Source organism: Typopeltis vanoorti, chromosome 21 (genome assembly GCF_054136105.1).
Source record: "Typopeltis vanoorti isolate ZY-2024b chromosome 21, IOZ_Tvanoo_1.0, whole genome shotgun sequence".
In the NCBI taxonomy this organism is placed as follows: Eukaryota; Metazoa; Arthropoda; class Arachnida; order Uropygi; family Thelyphonidae; genus Typopeltis; species Typopeltis vanoorti.
In genome coordinates this window covers 63,790,669-63,808,153 of record NC_143569.1, presented here as the reverse complement: position 1 = coordinate 63,808,153, position 17,485 = coordinate 63,790,669, and the positions used below count along the sequence as shown (strand labels likewise).

At 37.4% G+C, this 17,485-nt stretch overlaps 1 protein-coding gene across 1 annotated transcript in view; it reads left to right on the top strand.

The window, feature by feature from the left end:
• Positions 1 to 17,485, top strand: part of mEFG1 (mitochondrial translation elongation factor G 1) — a 206,466-nt gene that overhangs the window by 136,455 nt on the left and 52,526 nt on the right. The window lies entirely within an intron of this gene.

Below are 17,485 nucleotides of genomic sequence, written 5' to 3'. Positions count from 1 at the left end.
CTATTTGTCGTAAAGTGAAGATCTGATCCTGACAGTCTCTATTTGACCTGAATCCAGCTTTTTCTTCACCAAACTTTTCTTCCACAATTCTTCTCAACCGTTTCTCAAGTATACTTTCATAGATCTTGCCAGGAACACTCAGCAGGGATATACCTCTGTAATTCTCACACTCAGTTTTATTTCTCTTTTTTATATATGGGTACTATGAGAGCTCTACTCCAATCGTCTGGAATTCGTCCCTCTGTCCAAGCATTCTGAACTATGCAGTGCAGTCACTGTAAGACTTTTATACCACCATACTTCAGCATTTCTGGTCGATCATCTATTCCTCCTGCCTTTCCACATTTCAAGCCTTTGTTGGCTTTTTCTACTTCAAGTATGGATATGTATTCCTGACTGCATGCCTGGTCAGTGTTTTTTATCACTGTGCTTTTTGTTTCATTTAGCAAATTTTCAAAGTAATTACTCCATACTTCAAGTATATCTTTTTCTCCAGTTTTCATGTCACCTTTATCTTCTCTAACTCCTTTTACAGCACTCTTTCCTCCATTCCTAAGCTTCTTCAACAACCTCCAGAATATTTTGCCACCTTCTTGATATTTATTTTCTATGTTCTTGCCAAAGTCCTCCCATCACTTTTCTTTAGCTACTTTTACACACTTTTTAGCTTTCTTACATTTGTCTCTGTATTCTCTAAGAGCACAAGCTGACTTATTTGCCAGGAACTTTTGATATGCTTTCTTCTTTTCCTTCACTGCCTCTTTAACTTCCTGTATCCACCATGGAGTTCAAATTTTTCTATCCTTGCAGACAACTTCACCACATGCCTCTCTAGCTGAATCAATCAGGGTTTTCTTCCAGGCTTGCCACTGAATCTCCAAGGTTTGGTTCCTGTTCTCAAACTCTTTCATTTTTCCTTCAATAATCTTTGTGTATTTTAGTCTACAGTTCACATCTGAGAGCTGCTCAACTTTTATTCGCTTTAAAACTTTCTTACATGTTATTCTTTTCAATATGAAATTCAATTTTAACCCTGCTCAAGACTAAATAGTGATCACTTTCAATTTCAAATCCTCTGTACACTCTGGTATTCTGCACCAGGGAGAAAACATCACTATCTACAATAACATAGTCAATGAGACTTTTCTGATTCCTTGCCTCTTCTCTCCATGTGAATTTGTGCATATTTTTATGTTGGAACATGGTGTTAGTAATAACCAGCCCATGTCCTGAGCAGAAATCCAACAGGTATTTGCCATTATTATTAGCTTTGCTCTTTTCTCCAAATTTTCTCAAAACATTTTTGTATGTCTGACAATCACTTCCTACTCTGCAATTTAGATCCCCAACAAGGACCAACTTTTCCTTTTTCATTGTATCAGTAGCTTTCTCTAGAGCCTCAAAAAATTCCTCCACTTCTACCTTAGTAGAACCTTCTGTGGGACCATAGGCACAAATAAGTCTCATTGTCCAGTTCCCCATTCTGATATTTGCCCAAATCACTGTACTTGGCACAGGCTGCCATTCAAGAAGATGAGCCTCGTGTTTTGTGTTGAATACTATGGCTACTCCTTCTTTTCCTTGATTGTCATTGCCTGAATATAACATTTTGTATTTATTGCTCAGAAAGATCTCACCAGTTTTTTTTTTGTCTTTTTTTGTTTCAGTCACCCCTATTATGTCGATCTGGTACTTATCTAATTCCTCCGCTAGCTCCATTTATTTGCCATTCAGGCTTCTTATGTTGATAGTACAGATCTTTATCTCTGGTGATGTTGAGTTAGGGTGTGTTTTCAGGTTTATTCCAGTAGCTGACTTTTCGCTGTTCGCCCTGGTTCCCTGGCAAAAACAACGGGGGACTTGTTTAACTGGGCGACGCCCCAGCTGGCATGAAATTTTGTCATGTTGTACCATCATTTTGTAGTTTGGTTTAACCAATAGGAATACAATTTGGTCGGCTAAATCCCAAATTTCCAGCCCATCCTTGTTTGTTCAGTATCCAGGTAGATACCCAACATGGTGCACCATGAGAAGGTGAGGATTGAACATTAGGTCAGAAGCCCTGGTCGGTTCTCCGCATTCCTTTAAATGCTATGTGGAGGTCTCCTCTCAGTTATACAACTTTGACCCTTAAGCACCCCCCCTACTTTACCCCACCCCCTAATGTATTTCAATTATTTAAATTCACAGTACAGGCAGGTTATTTTACATGGAAAGGGAAAAATATACAAACAATTGGCTCCCCCTCCCCTTAGCCAACTTCTACATAGAACACTTGGGAAAGCTAGCTGTCAATACAGCCACTCTCAAACCAAGGCTTTGGCTATGCTATGTCGATGATGTGCTTGCTATTTGGCCACATGGCCCAGACATGCTGGATACATTCTTAGCACATTCAAATAGCCAACACCCAAAAATCCACTTTACAATAGAACTGAAAGCTAATGACTGTCTGCCCTTCCTGGATACACTAATCACACGGCTTCCAGATGTGATTAATGTATTCTCAGTTTATAGAAAACCGACACATACAGGATGATATTTACACAAACATTCACACCATCACCCATCTCAACAATATGGTATCCTAAAAAACACTAACCCACAGAGCTAGAGTGATTTGCTCCAATGACATTGCTCTCACTGCTGAACGGACTCACTTACATCACACCTTCTTGGCCACTGGCTATAATCCCTATAAGACAGACAAAATACTAAATGCTCCCCAGAATCCCTCCCCCCCCACACACACACCCTGTCTACCACAGAAAACTACAACAACACTGTCATCATCCCATACATTAAAGCATATCTTAAAAGATATCTAGAGTGCTCAATAAACATCAACTACACACCATATTTAAATCGTATGTGAAATTGGCAACTCTCATCCATTCACCCAAGGACAGAATCTCTCCTTTATCACATCCAGGAGTCTGTGAAGTGCCCTGTTCATGTGATCAAGCTTACTATGGACAGACGGGAAGAACTGTGGACATCTCCCTCAGTGAACATAAAAAATACATCTACCACTATCGCTATGGCAAGTCAGGTCTAGCAGACCATGCTTTAGATACCCTTGTACACAAGATCAATTGGAAAAAAACAAGAGCGCTGCACAGAAGCATTTATAAGTCAGGGAGATTGTTCCTGGAATCAAATTTGCCAAAGATTTGGGAGACAGTCATCTTAAGATCAAATTAATACCTGCTTTCTCTGTTGTTTTTTTTTTCCCTGCAACATAAATGATGCCTAATTAGGACTTTAGTCTTTGTGTTGTAACACTACAATTGTTCAAATTAGTCCCATCGCTGGATAGATTACCAGCAAAATATCAGCAATAAGTTAATAAATTAATATTTTCTTATCAGTCTGTGTATTCATTTTTTTACCGTTAAAATTAATCAAGATTAATTTATTATAATCTTATAGGTACCTGTGGCATGACTATAAAAAATATATTACACGATAACCACAATAATTAACTACTGAAATGAAAGTACAGAAACAAGCAAATCAAAGAAACGGGAATACAAGATACATACAGCATTCGGTGGTTTACCGATTAAAAACTGCTGCCACGTGCTGGAAATTAATATTAATAAATAATATTAAAAAATATTTTTGATGGTTACATAAAATAAGAAATTTTATGTAACCATCAAAACTTTGCAATTTTAGAAATTGTAAAATTGCAAAGCCCTTTTACATTTTGGCCAGTGTAAAAGGGCTTTGCAACTTTTTTTGAAAAGGCATTCATATTTAAACCTACTTCTATGAAGTAGACGAGCTGCATCCCACTGAATACTATGTTTAATCAATACTATGTTGTACCAGACCAGACTTTTGAGGTTTCATGTATTTGATATAATATTGATATTCATTAATTTTTTTTGCACAGAATAGCCTGTCTTGTCCAAAGTATATTAGATTCACAAGATATCTGGTAAATGCCAGCTAATGATAGAGGTGACAGTTTGTCTTTTGTAGATGGCAACAGATGAGAAATTTTGTTGATAGGAAAATATGTGGGAATGAGATGATGCGTCTTCAGAATTCTACCAATCGGTTCAGAGATGCCATAAATATAGGGGATTGGAACCCTGCAATATGTTGAAGAATCCTGAGGTGTTGGAACATAGGAGTCAATTATCTGCTGGATTTGATTAGGGTTGTAACCATTAAATTCCATTAACATTTTGATAGCGAGAAGTTCTTGTTGTAAGTTTGAGGTAGAAGAGCACATATTATGTGCTCTATTAATTAAAGACTTCATAACACCAATTTTTTGAGAAGTGTGATGAGCAGACTTTTGATGAACGTATCTACCAGTAAAGGTTTTCAATAAACACTGGTTGATAAATTACCATTGGCTGTGCGTGTAAGAAGGATGTCCAAGAATGGTAAACTACCAGCCTTTTTTTTTTTCCCATGGTGAATTGAATGCATGGATGAAGGCTATTGATCTGTTGTAGAAAAGTGGTAAGTTCATTTTTAGAATGAGGCCAAACAGCAAAGTTAATTACTGTGGTTATCGTGTAATTTATTGATTATAGCTTCTCTCAAATTGTGTTGTCTGGGGGGGGGGTATACCAGTGTTATTAAAATTGAAAAAAGAGTATGCAGGTACTAAAAGTTTGGGAAGCAGTGCCCTAAGCCAGGGCTGTCCAACCTTAGGTAATCCGAGGGCTGCATCACAATGCATCTAGTAATTTGGTGAGCAGCAGTGACACAACCTCGATAGCTGAACAAACAAACAACACTAATCACGCACTCACGTTCTGTTCCCCATGAGCACCCAGCGCATGTGCCTTGGAACAAAACAGTGTAAGAATGCTTCTTTGACACATCTAATATTTGAAAAAACGTGGGTATATATGAGATTATCGATTAGTGATAGAATTAAAATATCTAATACGTATTGGATTCAAATTGTTATTTTATTTTTTCGCTCATGAAAATCAAAACCCACAGGTGAGCCACACAAAATTGCACCGCGGGTCGGATGCGGCCTCTGGCAGTGCTTTGGACAGTTCTGCCCTAAGCAATGAATAAGAGCTGCTGCTTCATGATGTGTATAGAGTTCCTTGTTCCTGTAAGTTGGCTTACTATGGACAGACTAGAAGTAGAGCCACGATTTTCTTGGGAAGAACAAAAAATATATATATGTAATTATGACTATGATCATTCAAGTCTTAGCAGAACCTGCCTTGGACACTTTACACAGACTCAAAAAAAAAAAAAAAAACTTTCATAAATTTAGAAAACAAAATTTTTTTAGAATCTCCAGCTGCCTTTAAAATTGAATGTAATTTAAATAAATATGGATGTGTTAAGCTATACTAAATTTAACTTTATTTTATGTTGCTTATATGTCTGTATGTTATAATTTTTTATTGTGTCTCAAATGATGTTTCTGTGAAAGCACCTAAAGTCCTAGGAAGGATATCTTCTGTTGTGACTGGCAGCCTGGATTGTTAGGCAAAAGGTGTAAGAATCAGTTTCCCATATCTTGGGAGTTTCACACAGCCATATTTATTTAGGTTGGCTTGATTTTTATCACCACTGCTAATTCCAAAAATTATCGATTTCCTGATATAGTCTGACCACATAAGCGAGAGCTGTCATTGGAAGACTGCCAAGAAGAGTCAATTTGTGTTGAAGGGGGAAAAGAAATAAGGCGATGTACGAATTGGTCACCAACACGTGAAATCACGTGTTTTATACGTAAAATTTTCCAACTGTTATACAAGCAAAATAGTTACCACTTTATAAAACTATTGTACAGTGATCATAAAAGAGAACTTAATTTTCTGACCTGTAATAATAAACACTCATCCCACAATACGGATTGATTACCCTCTTATCGGAATGGATTCTCCTTCTTTTGACATGTGCAGAACTGTCAAAGGGTCTCGTATCTGTGGGTGTACTATAGGTAGCCTCAAGAGATGTTCAGGCTACTACAACATCACTACATGATTAAACTTACATTATTATTAATCTCCTATCCACAGTTTTCCTCCAAATTAGTCTATTACTTGTCAGCACTCCAATATCTGACATTTTGTGCTTCTAAGGCGCCTCTTTAAATTATATCTTTAGTTTAATCCTTTATCCAAGTGTAAGCAAACAAAGTTTGTGCCTGAAATATCTTCAGGATTGGGGCAACTCGTAGCAAAGGTGGATTGAGTTCTCATCACTTTCCTTAGTATCCCATAATGCAAAGCACATCTACTTGCAGGCATATATTGTATAATGCTATTCATTATGAGAAGAGGTCACTACCCAGACTGGTTTCGACTTTTATTGAGGTCTCTTCATTGCTTCTGCGAATAAACGACGACGAATAACGTTTCTAGCAAGTTGGATGAAGCAAAAATGCTTTTCATATTCCCCTTTGTTTGTAAAGGAAGAACTTTGAATGGAGTGTATATGAGCTTTAAGCTTGCCCAGTGAGGGCAGTTAAATTAGCTGTGTTCAGCTGGACGTAAGATTGACTTGGACCTTTTATATTTGTAGCTTTTCGCATCATCATATTCCAAAGCTTCCTTGATCAATGGGTTTGGGTGGTTGCTTGTCTTGGTAAAGAACTTCTCAGCTAGATCTAGGAGAAGTGAAGAGATGTAAGGAATGTTGACTTCTCTATGGATCTGGGAGTTTCTAATAAACCAAGGGGAATCTAGAATCATCCTCAAGTCATTGCTTCTGCATTGAAGCAATGCAGAAGTAGTCATATTTCCATATACCAGTTGCCAAAAGGTGTCACATCTTATTATTAAATTACTCTGGATTAGAGAAAGATGTTGGAAATTTTTTTCCACTTGGTTAGACTATAAATTATATATTTAGTTTAATCCTTTATCCAAGCGTAAGCAAACAAAGTTTGCGTCTGAAGTATCTTCAGGACTGGGGCAACTCGTGGCAATGGTGGATTGAGTTCTCATCACTTTCCTTGGTATCCCATAATGCAAAGCACATCTCCTTGCAGACATGTACAATGCTATGCTTTATGAGCAGGGGTCACTACTCAGATCGGTTTTGACCTTTATTGAGGTCTCTTCATTGGGAGCCAGACCCAGAGGTGATACCAAGGTTGAAGCAATGCAGAAGTCATATTTCCATATGCCACTTGCCAAAAGATGTCACGCTTTATTATTAAATTACTCTGGATTAGAGAAAGATGTTGGAAGTTTTTTTTTTCTCCCAGTCGTAAAGATATTTCAGGCGCAAACTTTGTTTGCTTACACTTGGATAAAGGATTAAACTAAATATATAATTTATAGTCTAACCAAGTGAAAAAAACTTCCAACATCTTTCTCTAATCTAGAGTAATTTAATAATAAGGTGTGACACCTTTTGGCAAGTGGCATATGGAAATATAACTTGTGCATTGCTTCAACCTTGGTATCACCTCTGGGTCTGGGTAGTGACCCCTTCTCATAAAGCATAGCATTGTACATGTCCACAAGGAGATGTGCTTTGCATTATGGGATACCAAGGAAAGTGATGAGAACTCAATCCACCTTTGCCACGAGAGTTGCCCTGGTCCTGAAGATACTTCAGGTGCAAACTTTGTTTGCTTAAACTTGGATAAAGGATTAAACTAAATATATAATTTATAGTCTAACCTTACTGAATCGACTCATCTAGACTTTGGTTTTCCTGTGGGTCTCTTGCTTGCCATCTTGGCATCAACACCTGTTTTGCTAACCTTTTCTCACCCATTCTATTTAAGTGACCAATACCACCTTAGATTAACTCTGCTTACACATTCTTGAATGCTAACAATGTCAAGTTTTTTCCCTAATATCTTCATTTTTAATGATTCTGCCATTGATACCATCTGTTCACTCCCCTAATTTTTTATCAGAGCCCTCATATCTGTAGTCTCTAGTCTTTGATCAAGTGCTTTATTTCTAACCCAACTCTCAGATCCATAGCTTAAAACTGGCTTGAACACTGACCTCTATACTGCTAAAATAACCAAAATAAGCTTGAAAATCTCCAACAACGTAACACTATACAATGACCGCAATTACGACAAGACCTCGTCGTCGTGAATTTATCGTCGCTCACCTGAAGGGAATTGGTGATGGACACAACAGAATATGAAAACAAAATGCACACACTGTTACAAGATCAGTCAACATACAAAATTATAGATCGCAATCCCACCAACACACAAAAGAATAGGGCACGTAAATTATTGAAAAAAGTCGCTTCCTGGCCCGAAGACACAGTAAACAAACTCAAGCCCTTCCATGTTAAAACACTTAGGATTTATGGAGCACCAAAAATTCACAAACAAGGTACACCCTTACGTCCAATTGTGGACAGTATAAATAGTCCCACATACAAACTGGCTAGACATTTAGCTAAGCTACTAGCCACTCTCACAAACAATTCTCCCTACTATGTCAAAAATTCAGCCCACCTAAAAAGCATCTTACAACACCATACCCTAAAAAGCTCAGACTTAATAGTAAGCTTTGATATCACCTCACTATTCACAAATGTACCACTAATAGAAACCCTCAATCTACTAAAGTCACACTTCCCTCCTAATATATTTGAACTATTCAAATTCACAATACATGCAGGATATTTCACATGGAAAGGAAAATTATACAAACAAATAGATGGGACAGCCATGGGCTCCCCCCCCCCAGCCAACTTTTACATAGAACACCTGGAAAAATTAGCTATCAACACAGCCACTCTCAAACCTATTCTCTGGCTATGCTATGTTGATGATGTGTTTGCTATTCGGCCACATGGCCTAGAGACATTGGAAACATTCTTAGCTCATTTAAATAGCCAACATCCAAAAATCACTTTACAATGGAACTGGAAGCTAATAACTGTCTGCCTTTCCTGGATACACTTATCACACGTCTTCCAGATGGTTCCTTATCATTTTCAATTTTTAGAAAACCCACACATACAGGGAGATATTTACACAAACAATCACACCATCACCCTTCTCAACAATATGGCATTTTAAAAATGCTAATCCACAGATCGAGAGCAATCTGTTCCAATGACTTCTCTTGTTGCTGAACTGGCTCACTTACGCCACACCTTCTTGGCCAATGGCTATAATCCCCATAAGATAAACAAAATACTAAACGCCCCTAAGAAACCCCTCCCACTATCCACCATCCACCACGGAGAACTACAACAAAACAGTCACCATACCATACATTAAAGGCACATCTGAAAAGATTGCAAGAATTCTTAATAAACATGAACTACTCACTACATTCAGACTGTGTGGCAAATTAGCAACCCTTATCCGCTCACCCAAGGACAGCATTCCCCCTCTATCACATCCAGGAGTCTACGAAGTACCCTGCTCGTGTAATCAAGCCTACTATGGTCAAACAGGAAGAACTGTGAACATCTGCATCAGCGAACACAAAAGCATCCGGCATTATCACTATGGCAAGTCGGGCCTAGCAGGCCATGCTCTGAATACCCCTGCACACAGGATCAACTGGAAGAACACAAAAGTACTGCACAGAAGCCCTGAAACACACTCCAAGTGTCAACAAATATGGCTGTATAAATTTGCCTAAATTCTGGGAGACAGTCATCTTAAGAAAAAACTAGTATCGGTTTTTTTCTCTGTTTAGGACTCTAGTCTTATGTGATAGCTGCATTTTTTTTTTTTCCAGATAGAGGGCGCCAAAATCAGGACTTTAGTCTTTGTTGCTGCTGCAATTTTGTTTAACTAGTCCGTTGATTACACCATGTTGTTATAGTTTCGTGTATTGTAACAAACTGTGTTTTGTGCTCTGAAGATGCTTATATCACCAGCAAAATATCAGCAATAAGTTAATAAATTAATTATTTACTTATTTTTCTGTGTTCTAATATATACCATTAAGAAATAAACAACTCTATACTGCTAGTTTGGTGTTTTGGCTCATTTCTTTCTTATCCCATATAAGTTTATTCAGCTGGCTACCCACCATACCAGCTTTGTTTATTCTGTTGTCTATTTCCAGATTTAACTTGCCATCTTCATTAAAAAAAACCGTGACTAAATAGCTGAAATATTTTACTTGTTCTATAGGTTCTCTATTCAGAATGCAGTTGACATGTTCACTGTTTCTGCCTGTTTCATAGTTTTGGTCTTGCTATTGCTGATTTTCATGCCAAATGTGTTATGGCTGTTATTCAATTTAGTTAGAGGATCCTGGAGACTTGCACTAGATGTGTTTAACAGTAGCTCATTTGCACAAAGCAAAGAGCTAAATTTGATATCTCCAATTCTAATATCAGGCCTAATGCCACTTTCCTTTGTAACCTGATCCATAAGAGTGGAGATAATGTGCATCCATTTCTTACTCCTGATTTTACATCAAACCATTTACCTCTATTTCTTTCAATTCTAACTGCTTAAATTCTTTCTTTCTCTCAGTTCTTTCCTCTGTATTACTCTGTATAATGTTCCATTTACCCCATGTAAATGCAGTGTTTTGAAAAGCTTTTCTCTTGGCACCTTGTCATATGCCTTTTCTAGATCTGCAGAACTTAAGTACAGATCCTTGTCATGATTTCTCCACTATTTGTGTCGTAAAGTGAAAATCTAATATTGACAACCTCTTGTCAAATATGCTTGCATAAACCTTACCTGAACACTAAGTAGAGAAACTGCTCTGTAATTCTCACATTCAGTTTTATTCCCTGTTTTACAGATGGGAACTATATGAGCTCTACTCCAATCATTTGAAATTTAATCTTCTGAACAGGCCCTCTGAATTACGCAGTGTAGCCACTGCAAAACTTTTATACCTCCATCCATTTCTGGTCAGACATCATCTATTCCAGTTGCTTTTCCACATTTCAAGTTTTTGATGGCTTTTATATTGATATGTGCTCCTCTTTGCATTCCTCTTGAAAATGTCTAGTATGGTTCTATTACTGCTTGTTTCATTTAACAGTCTTTCAAAGTAATTTTCATGTTACCTTTATCATCTTCAATTCTTGTAGATAGGCTTATACATTGGTAACGCATGACTATTAAATTATTTAAGGAATTTACAACGTATATATGAATTAAAAGAACTTTAATAAATACCTCCTATATTTCGGCAATGTCACATTGCCATCTTCATGGGAACATACAACTATGACACGTGCATGCAGGCACTATAAAAAGCAAATGAAGAAGAGAGAAAACTACTGTTGTTCCTAGAGTCCTAAAGGCGCCCCCCCTCCTAGCAGATTATATTGGGTTGTCTTGGCTGTTGGGCTGAAGTTCTCATGATGCAAGCTTCTCAAATTTGGGGCAGTCTCGTGCACCCAAATTTGTTGAGGTTTGGAAAGTTTTTTAGAGCTGAGGCTGATTCCATGAATAATCTTTCATATTTAAATTTACTGCGGTGTATTAATGTGGCTTTCTTCCAACGTATTCTGTGTCTGGTATCCAGAGCATGGTCATTTTGCTGTCCTGTCTGTTTGGCCAAACTAGGACAGTTTACATTTGCAAGGGATCTGGTATACCCCAGGTAGGTCTAGGGGAAGTGGTTGGTCTTTGGTGGAGCGGATAAGGGATGGCAATTTTTTATATGGTTTGTAACAAGAAGTCAGGTCATATTTTCTTAAGATTTTGGTTAACTTTTCAGAGGTGCCCTGGATATAGGGAATGGTGATGGATTTAGTGTAATCTTTGTTATTGAGGGGGGGGGGTAACTGGTTTTAATATTTTTTGAGGGTTGTAGCCATTGCTAAGAAAGTGTTAAGGATGTCGTTTAGTTCAGTGGATAGGGCATTGTCATCTGAACAGATTAATTTTGCCCTGTTATATATTGTTCTTATAACCCCATTGTGTTGAGGGGGGGGGGATATGCTGGTGAATGTATCTGCCAGTATGGGTGGATTTTCTGTAAATAGAGAAACCCAAGGATCCATCAGGCTGGCGAGTGATTAGAGTGTCTAGAAAAGGGAGACTGTTGTTTTCCTCTTTTTCCAAGGTGAACTGGATTCTGGGGGTGTTGGTTGTTTAAGTGTGTTAAGAAGGGGTGGAGTGTATCTTAGCCATGTGGCCAAATAGTAAACACATCATAAACGTTGCAAAGTCAAACAGTGGGGTTTTTGTGGGGGCTGAGTTTAAGGCTTTCTCTTCAAAAGTCTTCGTAAAGAAGTTGGCCAAGGGTGGGGAGAATGGTGAACCCATGGCTGTTCCCTCTATCTGTTTGTAGAATTTTCCTTGCCAAACGAAATAGCCTGAGTTCATTGTGAACTTAAATAGGGCTGAGATATCGGGAGGAAATTTGGTTTGGATGAGCTTTCAGGTTTCCTTGAGTGGGACATTTGTGAATAGGGAGGAGACATCAAAATCCCACCAGCTCCAAAATTAGAACACTCCAGAGGTTCCTTAAGAAGGTCACTTCTTGGCCTGTGGAAGTTACCATCAAACTAAAACCTTTTCTTTTAACGCTAGTCCCCCCCCCCAAATATATGGACTTCCAAAAATACATAAACAAAATGTGCCATTACATCCCATAGTGGATAGCATTGATTCCCCCACATACAAATTAGCCAAACATTTAGCCAAAGCGCTCACAAACTACACTGGCAAGACATCATCACACATAAAAAATTCAGCCCACTTCAAAGCTAGTATAGAAAACCTCTCACTACAACATACTGATATAATGGTCAGTATTCACCACTCTCCCCACCCCTGGCCAACTTCTTTATGGAGACTTTTGAAGAGAAAACCTTAAACTCAGCCCCACAAAAACTCGCTGTTTGGCTTCGCTACGTTGATGATGTGTTCACTATTTGGCCACATGGCTAAGATACACTCCACTCCACTCCTTCTTAACACACTTAAACAGCCAACACCCAGAATCCAGTTCACCTTGGAAAAAGAGGAAAACAACAGTCTCCCTTTCCTCTATTTACAGAAAACCCACCTATAGGCAAGATACATTCACCAGCAATCTTCCCCCCACAACAATATGGGATTATAAGAACACTATATAACCGGGCAAAATTAATCTGATCAGATGACAATGCCCCTAACCACTGAACTAAACCCACATCCTTAACACTTTCTTAGCCAATAGCTACAATCCTTAACAAATCCAAAAAATATTAAAACCAGTTGCCCACAACCCCTCTCCCACCTTTCATAACAAAGATTGCACTAAATCCATCACCATTCCCTATATCCATGGCAACTCTGAAAAGTTAACCAATATTCTTAAGAAAATATGACCTGACTTCTTGTTACAAACCATGTAAAAAATTGGCATCCCTTATCCGCTCCACTAAAAACCAACCACTTCCCTTAGACCTACCTGGGGTATACCAGGTCCCTTGCAACTGTAAACTGTCCTAGTTTTGCCAAACAGCCAGGACAGCAAATGTCAGGATTTCGGAACACAAAGATTACATCCAGTTTCACCAGTACACCACTCTGGGCTTGCAGACCATGCTCTGGATACCCACCACAGAATATGTTGGAAGAAAGCCACGTTAATACACTACAGCAAATTTAAATATGAAAGATTATTCATGGAATCAGCCTCAGCTCTAAAAAAAACTTGAGGTTTGGGGAAAAAAAACTTTCCAAGCCTCAAGAAATTTGGGTGTATGAGACTGCCCCAATTTGGGAAGCTTGCATTGTGAGAACTTCAGCCCAACAGCCAAGGCAACCCAATATAGCCTGCTAGGGGGCACCTTTAAGACTCTAGAAACAACAGTAGTTTTCTCTCTTCTGCTTCATTTGCTTTTTGTAGTGCCTGCATGCTCTTCATAGTTGTATGTTCCCATGAAGATGGCAATGTGACATTGCCAAAATATAGGAAGTATTTATTAAAGTTTCTTTTAATTAATATTCCAGTATACCTTGTAAATTCCTTAAATAATTTAATAGTCATCTTCAATACCTTTTACAGTACTCTTTCCTCCATTCCTAAGCTTTTTCAATGGCCACCTTCCTGATATTTACCCCCTTTAGAGTATATATCAGGAATTTGATGATGATGATATTCTTATCAATTAAAAGAAAAAGTAATGGGAAGACTTTTCTTTTAATCACTTTTCACATAACTTACTCCTCCTACATTTTTCTCTGTATTCTTGTAGGGCATCTGCCCACTAATTTGCTAGGAACTTTTTGTTTGCTTTCTTCTTTTGTAGGACTGCCACCATGGTGTTCTTATGTTTCTATCCTTGCAGACAACTTCACCACATAGCTACCTAGCTGAATCAGTCAATGTCTTCTTCAGAATTTGCCACTGAGACTCCAAGGTTTGGTTCTTGTTTTCAAACTGTTTCATTCTTTCTTCAGTAATGTTTGTATATTGGTGTCTATAGCTCACCTGTAAAAGCAGCTCAACTTTAATTCTTTTTTAAAACTTTCTTACATAATGTTCTTTTCAATGTAATATCATTTTTTATCCTGCTTAGTACTAAGTAATGGTCAATTCCAATTGCAAATCCTCTGTACACTCTTGTATCTTGAACCAGCATGAAGATATAACTATCAACAATGAAGTAGTCAATGAGGCTTTTCTTATTTCTTGTGTTTCTTATTTCACATGAACTTGTGCACATCTTTATACTGGAACATGGTGTTATTAATGACTAGTCCATTTCCTGAGCAGAAGTCCAGCAAATACTTACCATTATTATTAGCTTAGCTCAAAATTTCCCCAAAACCTTCCTAAATGCCTTGTGGGATTCATTTCCAACTCTGCTGTTTAGATCTACAACAAGGACTACTTTTTCCATTTTTTTATGTCAGCTGCCTGTTCTAATGATGCAACATGTTTTTCGACGACTTCCTTAGAAATTCCTTCTGTAGGCACAAATAAATTTCATTGTCCATTTCCACATTTTGAAGTGTTCCCACATTACTACTTGAAACTGCTTTCCAATCGAGAAGTTTATCTTCATGTTTAGTGTTAAATGCTATCACTGCTTCTTCCTTTCCTTGATCATTATTGCCTGAATATAATAACAGCCCTATACTTATTATTTAGTAAGATCTCACCTGTTTTTGTCTCAGTGTTGCCAATTATGTGCACATGGTATTTTTCTTATTCTTCTGCAAGTTCAATTCCCTTTCCATTAATACTCTTTATATTGATGGTTCCTACTTCAGTTCTGACATCAGGTTTGTTATTCTTTTTCTAGATGTTGAGTTGGAGTTTGTTTCAGTAGCTAACTTTTCACTGTTTGTCCTGATTCCCTGATCAAGTGGGCGTGGGGGGGGGGGGGGTTAACCAGGCAACCCTCAGCCAGCATGAAATCTCATCATGTTGTACCATCATATGCATTTATGGTTTAAGCCAGTAGAGAGCTCTGCTAAGTCTCAAATTCAAGTCCATTCCTCATTCGTTTACCTAGTAGTTACTAACGGGATGCATCATATACATCCTGTTAGTAACATTTTGCATTTCGTGAGGATTGGACATTAGGTCAGAAGCCCCAGTTATTTGGCTTATCCTTAAGCAACCTCTCCAAAAAAAAAAAAAAAAAAAATTATTGCAAAACTTATATTCTCACATGGAAAAACCTCATATTGTATGAAAGTGCTTATGAGATCTTTTAATTGCATCTCTTATGAGATATTTCAGGCTTCAATTATTCCAGTAATGATCATTTAGCAGTGCAAAATAGCTAATTGAATATAGTATTTGTAGTATAAGATCAGAACTCTTTACCATTTATATCATTTAAATTTCCATTGATGTCATCATTATGTGTTTTCTATTTGTATTTCTGATGAAGCTACCAGATATATAGTGAAACTTGCAATTATTAATTTGCTCAGTATTAACAACACTAATCCAAGAAAAGCATGACCCTTAAAATAGTGTTATGTTTTTTCCTATTTAGCCCTCCAATTTCTTTTATCTACTGTTATAAGCACTTTAGACTTTCTTTCCATATCACTTTTAAAGAGGGAAAATGTTGTGTACATTGTTTTAAAGCCTTCAAAATTTACACATCATTTTCACAACTCCATATTTTGAGATCATAAAATCAACTTCTGTTTGCGTTCAGCAATTTTTTAAAAATTTTTATGTTTTTGTGAAAACATTAAAAATTTTCCTCGGATTCTTTGTTATGGGTATATACTGTGACATTTTCCAGATTCATCCCATAACATTTTGCATTTCGTGTGGCATCATTTGAGAATGACTTTAAAATGTTCTTTCTGAAACAAAATTTTTTTACAAAAATTAAGTGAATCCCTGAAAAGTCAATAATAAAAAATAATAAATAATAATCAGCTAACTCCTTTTATTCCCTTAAAGGAAGTGGGCAAATCCTTTTAGACCTATGTAGCTTTAGGAGACTGAGTGGACTGTTCAATCTCTACAGGTAGCAAATCAGAGATAGTTGGCCCATGACTATCACTAATTATAGGCAGCAATCAGTGAAGAGATGGGTAAACAAGTGCTGCCATTTCTTGGTACCTAACCCTAACACAGTGTTTCCCAACGTAGGGCGTACACCCCATAGGGGGGAAATTTGAATATTTTGGGGGGTAATTAGAAAATGATGTTGCATTCGTCACCTCATCACCGATATACTCAAAAAAACTTACCGTTGTCAGCGATAAATTGTCGATGTTGCAACCCTGACTTTCCGAGAAAAAAAACTGACATCACTAGTACAGCAGTTAACTTTAAGAACTCTCAGAAAAGAAAAAGATGAGTCTAGTAGAACTTTATTCAACATAAAAGGAACAATGGCATGGCTTTCTGACGAGACAGAAATGAAATACCAAAATTCAACTAGTTTTGCAAAAAAAATACTGTTGCTCTTCCCATCGTCATATTTAGTTGAATGTGGCTTTAGTGCTGTAAATGACTTACTACTGAAAAAAAAAGAAATCATCTGGATATCATAAACAATGAGGATTTGAGATTGAAAATGACTAAATTAGTACCTCAAATAAAAACTCTTTGCAGCAGACATCAAGCTCAAGGATCGCATTAACTTGGATTTTATTTTCCCGAGTTCAGTTCGATTTATGTTTTATAATATACAAAGTGTAATATAAAATTTATATTCATTGAAGAAAGTCAAATTAAAAACAGTTTTTACCAATGTTCCTTTTTTATTTAAAGTACATATTTATATTATACTTTTTCAGAACTTGGCTGACTATTATGCTAGGAGGGGAGGGGGGGGGACATCAAAATCTTTGAAGCATTGAGGTGGGCATGATCCAAAAAAATGTTGGAAAACACTGCCTTAACAGGATGTGCTACTGTGTAAAATAATGTGGATTCTACATTCGATTTTCTTGAGTTTACGGGGAAAAAAACCCGCTTACCTGTGCCAGAGATCGACTGACTCGGTAACCAGTCAAAGAAAGGGTTAGAAAAAGTTCCACCATTTGGCGACTAGACTTGAACTTAAGTCTGTCTTTGGGTGGCTTAGTGCAGAGGATGTAAGTGCCACTTCCGCTGAGCTGCACAAGCCTTTTAAAGAGTCAAATAAA